We start from the raw sequence: 18,043 nt of genomic DNA on the forward strand, positions 1-18,043 counted from the left end.
TCCATTTCTCTACGAGGTGGGTCAAAAAGGATCTTGCTGTGATTGATGTCATAGAGTGTTCTGCCTATGTTTTCCTCTAAGAGTTTGATAGTTTCTGGCCTTACATTTAGGTCTTTAATCCATTTTGAGCTTATTTTTGTGTATGGTGTTAGGGAGTTATCTAATCTCATACTTTTACAAGTACCTGTCCAGTTTTCCCAGCACCACTTATTGAAGAGGCTGTCCCTTCTCCACTGTACATTCCTGCCTCCTTTATCAAAGATAAGGTGGCCATATGTCTGTGGCTTTATCTCTGGGCTTTCTCTCCTGTTCCATTGATCTATCATTCTGTTTTTGTGCCAGTACCATACTATCTTGATTACTGTAGCTTTGTAGTATAGTCTGAAGTCAGGGAGCCTGATTCCTCCGGCTCCATTTTTCTTTCTCAAGGTTGCTTTGGCTATTCGGGGTCTTTTGTGTTTCCATACAAATTGTGAATTTTTTTGTTCTACTTCTGTGAAAAATGCCAGTGGTAGTTTGATAGGGATTGCATTGAATCTGTAGATTGCTTTCGGTAGTAGAGTCATTTTCACAATGTTGATTCTTCCAATCCAAGAATATGGCATATCTATCCATCTATTTGTATCATCTTTAATTTCTTTCATCAGTGTCTTATAATTTTCTGCATACAGGTCTTTTGTCTCCTTAGGTAAGTTTATTCCTCGATATTTTATTCTTATTGTTGCATTGGTAAATGGGAGTGTTTTCTTGATTTCACGTTCAGATTTTTCATCATTAGTGTATAGGAATGCCAGAGATTTCTGTGCATTAATTTTGTATCCTGCTACTTTACCAAATTCATTGATTAGCTCTAGTAGTTTTCTGGTAGCATCTTTAGGATTCTCTATGTATAGTATCATGTCATCTGCAAATAGTGACAGCTTTACTTATTCTTTTCCGATTTGGATTCCTTTTATTTCCTTTTCTCCTCTGATTTCTGTGGCTAAAACTTCCAAACCTATGTTGAATAAGAGTGGTGAGAGTGGGCAACCTTGTCTTATTCCTGATCTTAGTGGAAATGCTTTCAGTTTTTCACCATTGAGGAGGATGTTGGCTGTGGGTTTGTCATATATGGCATTTATTATGTTGAGGAAAGTTCCCTCTATGCCTACTTTCTGCGGGGTTTTTATCATAAATGAGTGTTGAATTTTGTCGAAAGCTTTCTCTGCATCTATTGAGATGATCATATGGTTTTTCTCCTTCAGTTTGTTAATATGGTGTATCACGTTGATTGATTTGCATATATTGAAGAATCCTTGCATTCCTGGAATAAACGCCACTTGATCATGGTGTATGATCCGTTTAATGTGCTGTTGGATTCTGTTTGCTAGTATTTGGTTGAGGATTTTTCCATCTATGTTCATCAGTGATATTGGCCTGTAGATTTCTTTTTTTGTGACATCCTGTCTGGTTTTGGTATCAGGGTTATGGTGGCCTCGTAGAATAAGTTTGGGAGTGTTCCTCCCTCTGCTATATTTTGGAAGGGTTTGAGAAGGATAAGTGTTAGCTCTTCTCTAAATGTTTGATAGAATTCGCCTGTGAAGCCATCTGATCCTGGGCTTTTGTTTGTTGGAAGATTTTTAATCACAGTTTCCATTTCAGTGCTTGTGATTGGTCTGCTCATATTTTCTATTTCTTCTGGGCTCAGTCTCGGAAGGTTGTGCATTTCTAAGAATTTGTCCATTTCTTCCAGGTTGTCCATTTTATTGGCATAGAGTTGCTTGTAGTAATCTCTCATGATCTTTTGTATTTCTGCAGTGTCAGTTGTTACTTCTCCTTTTTCATTTCTAATTCTATTGATTTGAGTCTTCTCCCTGTTTTTCTTGAGGAGTCTGTCTAATATTTTATCAATTTTGTTTATCTTCTCAAAGAACCAGATTTTAGTTTTATTGATCTTTGCTATTGTTTCCTTCATTTCTTTTTCATTTATTTCTGATCTGATTTTTATGATTTCTTTCCTTCTGCTAACTTTGGGGTTTTTTTGTTCTTCTTTCTCTAATTGCTTTAGGTGCAAGGTTAGGTTGTTTATTCGAGATGTTTCCTGTTTCTTAACGTAGGATTGTATTGCTATAAACTTCCCGCTTAGAACCGCTTTTGCTGCATCCCATAGATTTTGGGTCGTCGTGTTTCCATTGTAATTTGTTTCTAGGTAATTTTTTTATTTCCTCTTTGATTTCTTCAGTGATCACTTCGTTATTAAGTAGTGTATTGTTTAGCTTCCATGTGTTTGTATTTTTTACAGATCTTTTCCTGTAATTGATATCGAGTCTCATAGCATTGTCGTCGGAAAAGACACTTGATACGATTTCAATTTTCTTAAATTTACCAAGGCTTGATTTGTGACCCAAGATATGATCTATCCTGGAGAATGTTCCATGAGCACTAGAGAAAAATGTGTATTCTGTTGTTTTTGGATGGAATGTCCTATAAATATGAATTAAGTCCATCTTGTTTAATGTATCATTTAAAGCTTGTGTTTCCTTATTTATTTTCATTTTGGATGATCTGTCCATTGGTGAAAGTGGGGTGTTAAAGTCCCCTACTATGAATGTGTTACTGTTGATTTCCCCTTTTATGGCTGTTAGTATTTCCCTTATGTACTGAGGTGCTCCTATGTTGGGTGCATAAATATTTACAATTGTTATATCTTCTTCTTGGATCGATCCCTTGATCACTATGTAGTGTCCTCCTTTGTCTCTCCTAATATTCTTTATTTTAAAGTCTATTTTTTCTGATATGAGAATTGCTACTCCAGTTTTCTTTTGGTTTCCATTTGCATGAAATACCTTTTTCCATCCCCTTACTTTCAGTCTATATGTGTCTCTAGGTCTGAAGGGGGTCTCTTGTAGACAGCAAATATATGGGTCTTGTTTTTTGTATCCATTCAGCCAATCTGTGTCTTTTGGTGAGAGCATTTAGTCCATTTACATTTAAGGTAATTATCGATATGTATGTTCCTATTCCCATTTTCTTAATTGTTTTGGGTTCGTTATTGTAGGTCTCTTCCTTCTCTTGTGTTTCTTACCTAGAGAAGTTTCTTTAGCAGTTGTGGTAGAGCTGGTTTGGTGGTGCTGAACTCTCTCAGCTTTTGCTTGTCTGTAAAGGTTTTAATTTCTCCATCAAATCTGAATGAGATCCTTGCTGGGTAGAGTAATCTTGGTTGCAGGTTTTTCTCTTTCATCACTTTAAATGTGTCCTGCCAGTCCCTTCTGGCTTGCAGAGTTTCTGCTGAAAGATCAGCTGTTAACCTTATGGGCATTCCCTTGTGTGTTATTTGTTGTTTTTCCCTTGCTGCTTTTAATATGTTTTCTTTGTACTTAATTTTTGACAGTTTGATTAATATGTGTCTTGGCATATTTCTCCTTGGATTTATCCTGTATGGGACTCTCTGTGCTTCCTCAACTTGATTAACTATTTCCTTTCCCATATTAGGGAAGTTTTCAACTATAATCTCTTCAAATATTTTCTCAGTCACTTTCCTTTTCTCTTCTTCTTCGGGAACCCCTATAAATCGAATCTTGGTGTGTTTAATGTTGTCCCAGAGGTCTCTGAAACTGTCCTCAGTTCTTTTCATTCTTTTTTCTTTATTCTGCTCTGCAGTAGTTATTTCCACTATTTTATCTTCCAGGTCACTTATCCATTCTTCTGCCTCAGTTATTGTGCTATTGATCCCACCTAGAGTATTTTAAATTTCATTTATTGTGCTGTTCATCATTGCTTGTTTCATCTTTAGTTCTTCTAGGTCCTTGTTTCTTGCATTTTGTCTATTCTATTTCCAAGAATTTGGATCATCTTTACTATCATTATTCTGAATTCTTTTTCAGGTAGACAGCCTATTTCCTCTTCATTTGTTAGGTCTGGTGGGTTTTTATCTTGCCCCTTCATCTGCTCTGTTTTTCTGTCTTCTCATTTTGCTTATCTTACTGTGTTTGGGGTCTCCTTTTTGCAGGCTGCAGGTTTGTAGTTCCCACTGTTTTTGGTGTCTGTCCCCAGTGGCTAAGGTTTGTTCATTGGGTTTTGTAGGCTTCCTGGTGGAGGGGACAAGTGCCTGTGTTCTGGTGGATGAGGCTGGATCTTGTCTTTCTGGGGGGCAGGTCCATGTCTGATCGTGTGTTTTGGGGTGTCTGTGGACTTATTATGATTTTGGGCAGCCTCTCTGCTAATGGGTGGGGTTGTGTTCCTGTCTTGCTAGTTTTTTGGCATAGGATGTCCAGCACTGTAGCTTACTGGTCGTTGAGTAACGCTGGGTGCTGGTGTTGAGATGGAGATCTCTGGGAGATTTTCGCCGTTTGATATTATGTGGAGCTGTGAGGTCTCTTGTGGACCAGTGTCCTGGAGTTGGCTCTCCCACCTCAGAGGCACAGCACTAACTCCTGACTGCAGCACCAAGAGCCTTTCATCCACACAGCTCAGAATAAAAGGGAGAAAAAGTAGAAAGAAAGAATTAGTAGAAGTAGGAAGAAAGAAAGAAAGGAGGGAGGGAGGCAGGGAGGGAGGGAGGAAGGAAGGAAGGAAGGAGGGAAGGAAGGAAATAAAGAAAGAAAGAAGATAAAGTAAGATAAAATATAATAAATTTATTAAAATAAAAAATAATTATTAAGACAAAAAAAAAGGACGGATAGAACCCTGGGACAAATGGTGGAAGCAAAGCTGTACAGACAAAATCTCACACAGAAGCATACACATACACACTCACAAAAAGAAGAAAAGCGGAAATGATCATAAATCTTGCTCTCAAAGTCCACCTCCTCAATTTGGGATGATTCGTTGTCTATTCAGGTATTCCACAGATGCAGGTATATCAAGTTGATTGTGGAGCTTTAATCCGCTGCTTCTGAGGCTGCTGGGAGAGATTTCCCTTTCTCTTCTTTGTTCTCACATCTCCCAAGGGCTCAGCTTTCAATTTGGCCCCGCCTCTGCGTGTAGGTCGCTGGAGGGCGTCTGTTCTTTGCTCAGCCAGGACGGGGTTAAAGGAGCCGCTGATTCGGAGGCTCTGGCTCATTCAGGCCGGGTGAGGGGGGGTGGGGAGGGAGGGGCACGGAGTGCGGGTCGAGCCTGAGGCGGCAGATGCCGGCATGATGTTTCACAGCCTGAGGCGTGCCGTGCTTTCTCCCGGGGAAGTTGTCCCTGGATCCCGGGAACCTGGCTGTGGCGGGCTGCACAGGCTCCCCGGAAGCGGGGTGTGGATAGTAACCTGTGCTCGCACACAGGCTTCCTGGTGGCGGCAGCAGTGGCCTTAGCGTCTCATGCCCGTCTCTGGGGTCCGCGCTTTTAGCCGCGGCTCGTGCCCGTCTCTGGAGTTCCTTTAAGCAGCGCTCTTAATCCCCTCTCCTCGCTCTCTTGCCTCTTCGGCAGGTCCAGACTTTTTCCCGGACTCCCTCCCGGCTAGCCATGGTGCACTAGCCCCTGTAGGCTATGTTTACGCCGCCAACCCCAGTCCCCTCCCTGCGCTCCGACCGAAGCCCGAGCCTCAGCTCCCAGCCCCGCCCGCCCCGGGGAGTGAGCAGTCAAGCCTCTCAGGCTGGTGAGTACTGGTTAGCACTGATTCCCTGTGCGGGAATCTCTCCGCTTTGCCTTCCGCACCCCTGTTGCTGGGCTCTCCTCCGCGGCTCCGAATTTATCCCCCTCCGCCACCCGCTGTCTCCGCCCGCCAAGGGGCTTCCTAGTGTGTGGACACTTTTCCTCCTTCACAGCTCCCTCCCACTGGTGCAGGTCCCGTCCCTATTCTTTTGCCTCTGGTTTTTCTTTTTTCTTTTGCCCTACCCAGGTACCTGGGGGGGTTTCTTGCCTTTTGGGAGGTTTGAGGTCTTCTGCCAGCGTTCAGTAGGTGTTCTGTAGCAGTTGTTCCACGTGTAGATGTATTTCTGGTGTATCTGTGGGGAGGAAAGTGATCTCCACGTCTTACTCTTCCACCATCTTCCCGGAAGTTGCAAACTAGTTATTTTTGATGAGGAGAATGGAATCTGGAGAGTCTGCTGAAAGGAAATTTTATTATTTATTTTACATGCTTATGTATTGCTTGAATGTTGTTTTACAAATTGAAAATACTTCTGTAGTGTTTGTTTTTTTTAAGCTTCAAATACATAGCTGTAGGAAAAAAATTAAAAATTACCTTAAAGGAGAAAGAAATGAACAACCTTGCATTGCCTTTTCAAATATTGCTACCTGCAAAAGCCTTCCTCTCTTTCCTTTGCATTCTCTTGTACTTGAATGTGTCATTCTTTCAGTATTTATTCAATTCAATAATATTTATTAAAGCTCTACTGAGATTCAATTTTTTTTTTTCTTTACATGGGCCTCTCACTGTTTTGGTCTCTCTCGTTGCGGAGCACAGGCTCCGGATGTGCAGGCCCAGCGGCCATGGCTCACGGGCCCAGCCACTCTGCGGCATGTGGGATCTTCCCGGACCGGGGCACGAACCCGTGTCCCCTGCATCGGCAGGCGGACTCTCAACCACTGCACTACCAGGGAAGCCCAAGATTCAATTTTGAAAAAGATATTATCCCTATCCTCAAGGAACTCACAACGGAGAGAAAAAAAAATGTGTTAACAATAAAGCCATGAGCAGATGGCTAAAATATGACAAGGCATGAACAAAACGTTAGGGCTTTGTGGGGGGAAGAATTCTAAGATGGCCCCCAAGATTCTCAGCTGGTTTGCTACTGCCTTTGGCCTTTAGGAAGCACAGGCAGGGCATGGGAGACTAGGAGGAAATTTCCAGGGATTTCTTCCACATTTCCTTTCTGCTCAGTCACCCTGCTATTAAGCAGGTACTACATGCCAGGCACTGTCCTAAGAATAGTACTCTTTTTACCTCATTTAATCCTCATAACCTACTTTTTTTTTCTTTTATGGCTGCATTGGGTCCTCGTTGCTGTGTGCAGGCTTTCTCTAGTTGTGGTGAGTGGGGGCTACTGTTCGTTGCGGTGTGCAGGCTTCCCATTGCAGTGGCTTCTCTTGTTGCGGAGCACAGGCTCTAGGCTCGGGGGCTTCAATAGTTGTGGCTCGCGGGCTTCAGTAGTTGTGGCTCGCGGGCTTCAGTAGTTGTGGCTCACAGGCTCTAGAGCACAGGCTCAGTAGTTGTGGCGCACGGGCTTAGTTGCTCCGCGGCATGTGGGATCTTCCTGGACCAGGGCTCAAACCTGTGTCCCCTGTATTGGCAGGTGGATTCTTAACCACTGTGCCACCAGGGAAGCCCCTCATAACCTACCTTTGAAATAGAAATTATTATTATCCCCACTTAAAAATGCTGTTAGATAAATTACTATGGGTCACAGGAGAAAAAAAATCAGTGGAGCCACAATTCTACACAGGCAACCTGACTCCAGAGCCCAGACCCTAACTATTATCATATACTATAATCATCTTGGATAACCTGAATCTATCACTTCAGGGAGGAAACATAACAAAAGTTATACTTTCTACTAGATGCATTAGGGTTTCTGAAAAACAATCAAGTGGCTCTAGCATAAATATTTGATCTTGTCCCCCAACACTTGACAATTTTCTGTACTTGTCACAGAAAGAAAGACATGATTTTATTAGGTATATTTTAAAACCTTACCTACTGCTACAATACAACATGGAAATTGGATGGGGGCTCTATTTGCCTCTATTTCCAACATACATTCTTCAGTGAATATATTTGTGTCTTGTTTCTACCATGATACTAAAAAGTTTGTGATGAGTAATCTGACTGTATTTTCTTAGGATCCAACTATCCAGAAGCTTCTCAGAAATTCATCACATACATGTTGCCTTCTCTGATATATTGCCATTGTGATTGTGACTTAGGGGGTTTCTAGCTTAAAATAAAGATAAAATAATAATGGTGATGTGGATCTTATTCTTGGTTCAAGCTCTCTATCCTCAAAAATTATAGATGTCTTACAGCAAGATTACAGATGTTTTGTAACATTGATGTTTTATAATTTGTGTTATCATTGATGCTCTTTTTAAAAATACTGTGCTTTACAATGAAGTAATTGAAATTGTGATATATCTTCAAAGATGCATCCTAATGTTGTGGTTTGGGTGTGTGTCAAAATCCATTAAGTTATACCTGAATGCCAAAAGTTTGAATTGCCCTGCTATGGACCAGTGGTGGTTAAAAAAAAAAAGCCTTACCTATAAGTAAGCTATAGTTTGCACGTTGTGCAAAGGCTAGTTCTCATGATATTAGAACTAAAAATTATTTATTTAATTTAAAATCCCACTCTGTACCATCTAGCATGCCAGTTAATGGGATTAAAAAGAAGTATCACATCAGAAAATCCCTAGTCTAGTGGGAATGTCTAGACAATTGGACATATTATTTGAGTACAGTTGAGATTATATAAATAGACAAGCAGATAGAGTATGCACGCTCTGGAAAGCCACAGGATGAACACTTAATGTCGAAAAGTGGAAACATATGCTGGATCTTGAAGTGCAAGTAGAAGTTTTACAGGAAAAGAAAGAAGTTTGTGCATTAGGCAAAGCAACAGTCTGTGCAGAACCCGAGAGATGAGTGACAAAGTATGAACCTTCCATGGAACAGTAAGCATTTCTTCAGGAATGGACTGTGGATTATGAGGTGAGATGTAGCAAGTGAAGTAAGTGGACAGGTTAGAGTCAGAGTGGGAAGAGCTTTGTATTAAGCAGTTTTCTGTTTATCCTGGAAGCCCCTGGGAACCTTTGCCTTAAGCAGTAGAATAACATAATTATATTATGTTATATTACATTATATTATTATGACACAAACCTCTTCTGTATTAGAATTCTTATGCTGACAACCTGCAACTTGTGCACACTGCTGTGTGATAAAAAAAAAAAAATACTCAGACTAGAAATAGAAGGGATCTGCCTCCATGTGATACAGGACACCTAAGAAAAACATCACACTTAATGATGAAAAATGGAAAGCTTTCCCTCTAAGATTAGGGACAGGACAGGATGTCCACTCTCACCATTTTTATTCAATATTGTACTGGCGATTCTAGCCAGGGCAATTAGGTATATAAAAAAAGAAAGCCAGCAAAGATATCCAGATTGGAAAGGAGGAGGGAAAACTATCTCTAATTACAGAGGGCATGATCTCCTATACAGAAAAGGCTAAGCACCGTCAACAGCAACAAGCTATTAGAGGTAATACATGTGTTCATCAAGGTTGCAGGATACAAGATCAATATACAAAAATCAATTGTATTTTTATATATTTATATGTTAGCAATGAACAATCTCAAAATGAAATTAAGGGAAAATTTCATTCAGAATAACATCAAAATATTAAAATACTTTAGGAACATATTTAATAAGACAAATGCCAGATTTGTACACTAAAACTACAAAACATCACTGAAAGAAATTTTAAAAGCCTTAAATAAAAGGAAAGCTATCTCATGTTCTTAGATTGGAAGACTTAATATTGTTAAGATGGCAATAATCCACAAATTGATCTACTGATTCAGTGCAATCACTATCAAAATCCTAGTTGCCATTTAGGATAAACTATTCCTAAAATTCATACTGAAGTGCAAAGGACTCAGAATAGCCAAATAATCTTGAAAAAGAACAACAAATTTGTAGAACTCACTCTTCTCAATTTGAAAACTTATTACAAAGCTACTGTAATCAAGACCTTGGTACTAGCATAAGGATACACACCTAGATAAATAGAGTAGAATTGAGATCAGAAATAAACCTGTACATTTATGGGCAACTGATTTTTTTTTTTTTTTTTTTTTTTTGCTGTACGCGGGCCTCTCACTGTTGTGGCCTCTCCCATTGCGCAGCACAGGCTCCGGACGCGCAGGCTCAGCGGCCATGGCTCACGGGCCCAGCCGCTCTGCGGCATGTGGGATCTTCCCGGACCGGGGCACGAACCCGCGTCCCCTGCATCGGCAGGCGGACTCTCAACCACTGCGCCACCCTGGGCAACTGATTTTTAACAAGGGTGCCAAAACAGTTAAATGGGGGAAAGCACAGTCTTTTCAGCAAATAGCGCTGGGACAACTGGATATGCAAAACAATGAAGCTGTACAAGGGATGCGACCTTGTAACCATCCAAAAATTAACTTAAAATGGATCAAACACCTGAATGTGAGAGCTATAATTATTAACTTTTAGAAGCAAACATAGGAGTAAACTTTCATGATCTTATATTCGGCAATGATTTCTTAGGTAGTACACTTAGAATCAAAACAAAAAACAAAAAAAAACCTGAACATCACCAAAATTTAAAATTTTGTGCTTCAAACAATGCTATCAAGAAAGTGAAAAGACTACCCATAGACAGAAGAGGAAAAAATAGTTGCAAATCATATACATGATAATGGTCTAGAATCCAAAATATATAAGGAATGTTTACAGCTCAAAAATAAAAAAGACAAATAATTCAGTTAAATATGGGCAGAGGATTTGAATAGACTTTTTGCCTAAGAATATATACAAATGGTCAATATGCATGTGAAAACACGCTCACCATCTTTGGACATTAGGGAAGTGTAAATCAAAACCATATGAGATACTACTTCAAATCCACTAGAATGGCTATCATCAAAAAGATGGTCAATACCAAGTTTTAGTGAGGATGAGAGAAATTGGAGCCCTCTTGCATGGGTAGTGGGAAAGTTAAATGGTACAGCTGCTTTGGAAAACAATCAAGCAGTTCCTCAAATGGTTAAATGTAGAATTACCACATGGCCCAGCAATTCTACACCTAAGTACATACCCAAGAGAATTGAAAAGATATGTTGGCATAAAAACTTAACATAAATGTGTGTAGCAGCATTATTCACATAGCCAAAACATAGAAACAACTCAAATATTCATTACTGATGACTGGATAAACAAAATGTGCTATATCTGTCCATGGGGATATTACTCGGCCAAAAAAATAATGAATTACTGATACATGCTACAACATGGATGAACCTTGAAAAGATTATGCTAAGTAAAAGAAGCCAGACAAAAAATGCTACATATTGTATGATTGTATTTATATGAAATGTCCAGAATAGGAGAAAATAAAACATAAAAACATAAAATAGATATTGATTGTCAGGAGCTGGGGGAAAGGGGAATAAGGAACGACTGCTAATTAGTTCAGGATTTCTTTTCAGGGTGATTGGGACGCGTGTGTTAAAGCTATGGAGAAGCAAACCTCACTTAGTGGATTGACACAGGTCAATGATTACTACTAAATGGGGGTAGAGGAAACCCTCTACTCATCCCCTTCAATAAATAAATAAATAAAAGGGCAAATCCACAATGCACCTTGCAGTATGAGGCGATACACCTGATTGGCCAGAGACCTTAAACTCTTTAAGGAATGGAACCTTGTGACCATGGCAAAACTCATCAAAGTGACAGAGATGACTTGAGCTGTTCTGTTGCCTCCCTCATGGTTTACAGACTGTACAATAACTGTGACCACTTTGCTTTGGAAACCACTCAGCTCCAGGAAGTGCTAAGTGACCCTCCATGGTTTCAAGTTGTCTTCCCTGGCAGCTGTTAATACATGTTTCCCACGGCTAGGGGAAAATAATTCAGGAAAAGCATTTCAATGGTTAGATTCATGCTACCCTGGACAATGTGATCAGCAGCATTATTTGCACTTGGTTTTGGAGAGAGAAAAAAGGAGGATGAGGGAAAGGTACTGGCATTCATTGAACACTTGTTATTGTGGTGGTTGGTGCTTTATAGATGCACTGTCACATCTGGGTGTCATGACAAAGCTGTGAGCTAAAGAGTGGCATCCCATTTTATTTATTTTATAGGTGGCTCCCAAAGGGTAAAGCACTTGCTCAATGTCGCTCAGCCGATCAGCAGTTGAGCTGAGATGTGAATCGACATCCGTCTAATTTCCAAGTGCTGGTTTAAATTGTTCTTGATTCTTATTATCATATTGCTCCTCCAAAGGGCTCTATTAATTAAACTGCTCCTAATGATATATAAGGATACCTTTCACTGCATCCTCACTAACTATGGGTATTATTGCTAAAACATTTTGCAAATAGTCTAAGTACTGTCTTTTATATTAATTTATTATGTATTTTCATGTTTGGTAAATTATTAAATATAGAAAATTATTAAATATTATTAAAATGATTATTAAATATAGCAAAGTATAAATTATTACAAAGATTATTAAATATAGAAGATATTAAAAATAGAAAGTTGACTATTTCTCTGTTTTTATGTTTATGGATTCATTATGTCTTGAATATCAATTGCCTTCTTCCTTGATCCATTAATATTACTATTATATTTATTTTAATATTATGATCAGTTTTCTTTAAAATTCCATTCGCTAATTCGTAATTCATTCAAACAATTGCTAAATGCTTTGTGCTTTTAACTGACCCTGTGCTAAACCGTAAGACTTTACAACCCCTACTGCCAAGAGCTCACAGTCTGTCTGGAGGAACAGTTGGAAAAGCCAAGTATTAAAGAACCGGAGGGCAGGAGTTTGCAAAGGAGCTCCTTTTCAATTTCATGTTTCACAGTGGAGTCACATACACGCTAACAGGAATGCTGCAGCTTGGCGGCTCTTGGCTGCTCTTAGGCGTCCTGTGTCTTAACTCAGACCAAACTGCCCTGAGCGGAGGAGGCCTGGAGTTGCATGCTCAGGCAGGGTAGGTGGAGAGACCTCAGGCTTTGATGCATTGGCCAGCCCTCCTGGATCCCAGAACCGACTTGATCACCTCCATGAAATCCTCTGGGGATAGTATGGAAACATCAGTCCTTCAGCCTTATCAGCATACCCCATCCTGTTTTCTTATTCCACTCTTCCTACTACCAAGATGACTATTCAGAGGCCAGTCTTGTCTCCTTATGATGCCAGCCATGTCAGAATCTAGCCAGGTGCTATATGTTAAAGATGGAATGGGTATCTACACTCCAGTGTTCTGAGCACTGAGATGCATCGTACACACTTGGGCATTTACTTCTGTCTTCTTTGAGATTTCTGGGCTAGAGTGATGCGTTGTGCTCCAGCACTTACCCATTCTCTTTTTCCATAGGTCAGGACAACACAACCAGATGAGTAGCAGCTTATACGGTGGCTATGGAGGTGGAAATCAAGCTTCTCCTATCCCTGTGGTGAGAGGCTAACTCGATGTGGCAATTATGTCTGTTTTTCATCCATTTTTTAATGAACAAAGTGAAATAATGATCACCTGGAGACGTGTTGACAATATTATCAGATGCTGAGAAGATTTGACTCATATTTCTTGGGGTGGTCACGTGTCACATGAGAGGAAAGAGTGGTTACCCCTTGAGAGGCATGGTCTAAATTAAAATTTCATTTCCTAAGTTTGGATAACAAGGAGAATCCTTGGAAAGTTGAATGAAACAAAGACACTTTAACGATTAAACATCAACACTAAGAGAGAAAAGTCAACAAGTGCACTAACTACTACGGTTGATTTTAAGTAATAAAGAAAACAGTGTACAATTATTTAAAATCCATAAAAATGTATGTATTTCAGAACTGGAAATTCATGTGAGAAGTGTAATAGTAATAATGACTTGTGCCCCCAACCTCATTGTTTTGTGGCCCTTTATATTTGAAATAGTCTCTGAGGTGTATATTATAGGCAGATGGATAAAATGTCTTTAATACTAATTAGACTTCTGGTAACTTCTTTTAGGAAAAACTTACATATAGTAATGCATATTAAAAAGCACAATGGGCTTCCCTGGTGGCGCAGTGGTTGAGAGTCCGCCTGCCGATGCAGGGGACACGGGTTTGTGCCCCGGTCCGGGAAGACCCCACATGCCGCAGAGCGGCTGGGCCCGTGAGCCATGGCCCCTGGGCCTGCACATCCGGAGCCTGTGCTCTGCAAGGGGAGAGGCCACAACAGTGAGAGGCCCGCGTACCGCAAAAAAAATAAAAAAGCACATTGCAGAGACGAAGGTATTTCAAGAACAGCATGCATAATTACACTTGAATATTATTTTTAAACACAGTGAAATATAGATTGTGATTAGGAATCAAGGCAAGGAAAAGTTACAGTGTAGTCATCGGGAGCCCTATTCCTGGCAAATGAGTCAGATTTATACTAAAGGTGGACCACTTCACATATCTAGTGCTGAAAAATGGAACTTCAGACGATGAAAATAATCTGAAAACTTCCTTTGAGCTCTGTCTGACATTATATGGACTTCAGCTGGCAAGTGTGTTGTGAGAATGTAATGAATCCCAGGAGCAGAAATAATCAGTTCTGTCATCCTCATCCTTATTTAAAGGATAGTTTATACAGTAACATGAGCAGCAAGAAATCTGTTCTCCTCCAGCTGGAATAGTCATGCTGGGCTGATCTATTTAATAATTACTGGCTAAATATTTACAATAATGAATGGCATTTGTTTTAAAGCTCAGTCAAGATAATTAGAAATGATGATGAGTTTATTTCCCACAATAACAAATTGAAATTCTTGACTTGAAAGAAAAATAACTATATATGGTATAACGTTTCTATTCTGGTTCGTAATACGTTCGAGCACAGTCCTGATGGGTGTGAAATACTGAGTTCTCCTTAGCCATGGCTTACCAGAGAGTCAGGGATAGTTTTCATTGTTAATTTAATGCTTAAACTACTAGCTGTTCTCTCTACTATGTATTGAAAATGATAAAACCTGAACTAATTAACCGGCATGTAAAATCCACTTTGTGGGATTATCATCTAGTATTTTAATTGGATTTCATGAGAATGTAATTTTGTTCTATTTAATTCAGTAGAAAAAACGTAAAACTGTATCTAAAGATGATTTAGCTTTTTGTAATGAGCTTTTACAGAAAGAAGCACATCTTGAAGAGAATGCTAAGAATAAAGAGATTGAGTTATTTCAAAACAACCTTTCACACACAAGCTAGACAGGAATGTGTCTTTTAGGACAGTTGCCAGGTACTGCAGAGATGAGGCCCAATTTCCGGCTTCTCACTACATTCTCTGCCCTCCCATCACATCTTCCTTCGGGGACCTCCACCATGCATTTCCCTTCCACTTTAGGCAGCATTAGAGGTCCTGTGCTCTCTCTACCATGGCTCCCTTCACTGCCCAGACCTCTGGGGCTCATGTGTCACACTTCCTAAGTTTGTAACCTTTATGTGTGAAAGTATGTAAAATAAAACATTTGTGTAGAGAGGCACACAAAAGTATACAGCTTCGAGAACATATGTATATGTATAACTGATTCACTTTGTTATAAAGCAGAAACTAACACATCATTGTAAAGCAATTATACCCCAATAAAGATGTTAAAAAAAAAAGTATACAGCTTCAAGATGTATTGTTTTTACTCTCTTATCTCTATGGAGGAACACGAGTTCTTTATTTAAATGTACTCCAATTTGTAATCTTTTCCTTTATAGTTAGTGTTTTATGTGTGTCCTATCTCATACATTTTTTCCTTCCCCAAAATGATGAAGGTATTATATTGCTTTCTAAACTGTTCATTGTTTTCCCTTTTGAAAATTGTTTTGCCTTTCACAATTTACCTGGAATTACTTTTTGTATGTGTGTTTTTATATTTGGTATGAATTAAAACTCAACATTCCAGTTAGGGAGCATAGCCAGTGTAAAGACTTCGAGATTTCAGGAACTTGCATCTGATGAGGAAGAAACTGGAGCCAGTGAATGAGGCAAGAGGAGTGAGAAGCGAGGTTGCAGAGGCAGACACAAGACTTAGCTGAAGATTCAGCTTCACTCTCTATTAAATCTTTAAGTTTTTAGATATAATATTTATGTCTAAAGATAGATATAGAAAGCTTTCTAGCCCTCAGTAATCATTTTTTCATTTTATTCTAAATGTATGGGAAGCTATTGGAGAGTTGGGAACAGTAGAGTGATACTATACGATTTACATTTTTAAGAGTCACTGACAGTTGTGAGAATAATTAAGAGAGGTGCAAAAGTAAATGGAGATGGAGCAGTTAGGGAACTTCTGCACTTTGCCAGGTGCTAGATGATGGAGGCTTGGACTAGTGTCTTAACAGTGGAGGTGGGAAAATGTGGACAGACTTGAGGTTTGTTTTGAAAGGAAAGCCAACAAGATTTTCTGATGAATCAGATACAAGTATGAAATATGACTCCAAGGTGGTGATATTTATGAAGATAGGAAAAATATCATTTAAAATTTCACTGACTCCATGAAATTCTGGTCCAAGTGGTGAATGTTTCCAAAAGTAATCTATACTACTAACTTTGCACTTGATGGTGAAGTTACCTTTTATTTGATAATGCCTTCCTAGTTAACATATAAGCGCCCCGATCCCTATATCTCCGTGTAATTATAATAAATATTTTCTAGATGTTTATCAAGCATTCTCATAGGCAATATTTGATTGCAGCATCCCCTCGAATGGTCCATAAACCCATCAGTCTCCTTAATTTTCAGCTGAGGAAATTTAGATACAATATTTAATAGATAGTAAAGCTGGATCGTCAACTAAGTCCTATGACTCTAAAATTTCTAACTTCGTTTGTATGGAGAGGTTATATGTTTTGTGTAACCTCTGTAACAGCAATATCAGTGGCTGAGCACAAAAAAATACACACTCATAAAATGATTGCTAATTGGTTTATTGAATAGGCACACTTGCTCTATCTAGGCAAGGAAGACAGTTTAGCCATGCACTGACTACACCAGGAGGTGCAGACCTGGAATTCTATTTCTTCTACTTAAAGGTTGTATCTGTTTGTTAATTAAGTTTATCTAGAAATATTTAACTTTTAAGGCCTAAACCTACTTTCTAATGAAAGCATATGGAAATACCCTGGGATTATGCTCCTACTAATTTTTCTTAATCTGTTTGTTTGAATTCTGTTTTGTGAGTGAGTGTGAACTGAAGCATGAATGATAAAGAACAAAATGCTGTTTCTACCTGAACTTAAAAATTCAACAGAAAGAGTGACTCATCTGCAGCAATTAGTGTGGAAACCCAGATGGTCAGATGAGACAAACCATCGGCAGATTTTATTAATTTCTTAAGGAAATGTTTAATGTTGAGATGGAGTCTTCAGAAATGTACCTAAAGTATGTTATTTTTCCAATAGGCTAAGTTCATTAATTCCAACTGGATTAATTTGGACATATTACCATTGTTTATCTAAAGAGAAAGGACAAGTACAATAAGTTCTAGTGTAGTGGCATGAACAGCACAAGACTGAACCTTTAAAAAACATGAATTCAGGGACATCCCTGGTGGCGCAGTGGTTAAGAATCCGCCTGCCAATGCTGGGGACACGAGTTTGAGCCCTGGTCCGGGCAGATCCCACATGCCGCGGAGCAACTAAGCCCGTACGCCACAACTACTGAGCCTGCGCCTTAGAGCCCACGAGCCACAACTACTGAGCCCGTGAGCCACAACTACTGAAGCGTGTGCTCCTAGAGCCCGTGCTCCACAAGAAGAGAAGCCATGGCAATGAGAAGCCCGCGCACGGCAATGAAGAGTAGCCCCAGCTCGCCGCAACTGGAGAAAGCCCACGCACAGCAAAAAAGACCCAAGGCAGCCAAAAAAAATAAATAATTAAAAAAAAAAACATGAATTCAAGTAAAAGGAATTTATAATCTGCATATGTTGAATTGTCCTTCTCAGAGTAAGAATGATAATAAACTTTTAATAGCTGGCATTTATAACTTTCACAAAGCGCCTGTATGTATCATTTTGATTTGATCTTCACCCTCAGCCTTACTAATATGAAGTTTACATCCATCAAATCCTTGAGCCAGGCACTGTGCGCAATGCTTTGCATACTTTATCTTATTTAATTTTTCCTAATAATCTGCAAGTTAGGTGAATTGATTAAGGTTTGGGGTGATAAGCAAAACAAATGGACTTTGCCTAACTTGAGCAAAGTAACGAAGATACTAAAATTGAAGACTGGAACTAAAGCAAATTGGAGCACTGTCTTTGAAATCAACCAATTCCAATGTTTTTTCAGAATTTATGAGATTTTACCCAAAGTTCACATTTTCAGGAGAATCTATTTGGCTTGCCTCTAATATTGTACTCATC

Source organism: Lagenorhynchus albirostris, chromosome 5, assembly GCF_949774975.1.
Source record: "Lagenorhynchus albirostris chromosome 5, mLagAlb1.1, whole genome shotgun sequence".
Classification (NCBI taxonomy): Eukaryota; Metazoa; Chordata; class Mammalia; order Artiodactyla; family Delphinidae; genus Lagenorhynchus; species Lagenorhynchus albirostris.